The sequence below is a fragment of the Bactrocera dorsalis genome, chromosome 1 (genome assembly GCF_023373825.1).
Source record: "Bactrocera dorsalis isolate Fly_Bdor chromosome 1, ASM2337382v1, whole genome shotgun sequence".
Taxonomy (NCBI): Eukaryota; Metazoa; Arthropoda; class Insecta; order Diptera; family Tephritidae; genus Bactrocera; species Bactrocera dorsalis.
Genome location: NC_064303.1, coordinates 114,574,393 through 114,576,092, shown reverse-complemented (window position 1 = coordinate 114,576,092; position 1,700 = coordinate 114,574,393).

The following is a 1,700-nucleotide window of genomic DNA, read 5'->3' as shown; positions in this document are numbered from 1 at the left end:
CAAGCAGCCAAGCTAGACGGACTAGTACGAATGCTCGCAGTCTTACTTCTGACATACACACACACACACGTATATGCATTCATAAATAAAAAAATATGTATGTGCACACACGAGTCGGAATAATAGAGCTTGCGCATAAACACACGTACGAGAATTCCTCAACGCAGAGCCCTATTTATGACAAATGCCTCTTTGTGGCAAAACTTTTCAAAGCCAAGAACACGCTGCTGCAGCAGCAGAGACCGCAGAGGCAGCGCAGGCAGCAGCAGCGATGCTCGCAAAGCATTTCCCCTTTCATTGTTCTTTACTGATGCGTATTTTCCACAGACAAATGTATGTGTGCAACCGTGTTTCATATTTCAAACTTGGAAATCCGAGCGGCTGCTTGCGGTGACAAAAACAAAAGCAAGAGTAGAAGTCAGCGCTTAGCTTCTACCCGCCAGTTGTGCAACCGAGCGGCACAACACCGGCAGCCGCTTGACTCATGCAACAGTCCACGGCGGGCGGGCACCCACACACACACCAACATCCACAGTTTCGCTTAATGGGGCAGGTAATTGAACTATTGCGCACTTGCAACCGTGCAACCGCGCTGCCGGCCAGCTAAATTGGTGTACATACACGACGGCAGCGGCGTTTAGGCCACCAATAAATGGCGGCGAGCGTGCTTTTGTTTCGGCTGTAATTTAGTTTTCCATGTTTGTGGTTTCTATTGGCAATTATTTAATAAAAGTCTATTGTGCGCTCGTAAAACTAAGTGATGCAATTGTTGTTAAGCAAAAAATCGGCGCAACAACGACGGTGCGGGGGACAGTGGGCATATGTGGAGCGGCTTTTGCTGAATTCTGTGCATTATTCGCGCGATTTATTGCCCCGTGGGTGCCAGATGTCAGCTCAACATGAAAATTAAAAAACACAAAAAACAAAGAACGCGACATTTTCATTGTTAAGGTCGCAGACAATGGCGTTTTTAGTGAGCGAGCAATATTGCGAATTAAGCATTACACAATTCATGCCTTTGTTTATGCCACAATTTAAAAATGATATGTTTTTTTGCTTTACAAACTATATAACGTCACCCAAAATGCAAATTAACGTATCATCAAAAAAATAATAAAAATTGAAAATTATTGTCAGATATAATCACCAATATATAACCATCATGCAATATAACTGCATGATAACCAATATATAAACATTTTTTAACCAAAACTCAAATTTCAAATAGTGTTTTCCTTCGCCTGTAAACTTATGAAAAGTGATGTTACGTTATTTTGCATTTTAGGTGACGATATGTGTATGTAGCACGTATCTCCAATGATTTCAATGTCTAACTGCAAATAAATATGTATGTATGTATGTTTAATGTTGCCATATGTGTATGTAGGTTCGTTGTACCCACTTTCGCATATACTAAATTAGCTTCCCACATGTTGCCACTCCAAATGCTTATCTGCGAGTCAAATCCGTTTGTCAACGCTAGAGGGCGCTACACTTGAGATTTCCCTACTTCCGTGTAAACAAAGTCGTACAAGATTAATCTTAAAATTATGCTTCAACAAAAACTATAATTTTATAATCATTTTTTATTATTTACAAAACCCGCGTTTGACTTTCGAAATGAAAGTTTTGAAAATTACATTTGCAATATTTATAAGAATTGCTCAACCGCGTTAATTAAATTAAAATTTCTTACTCAC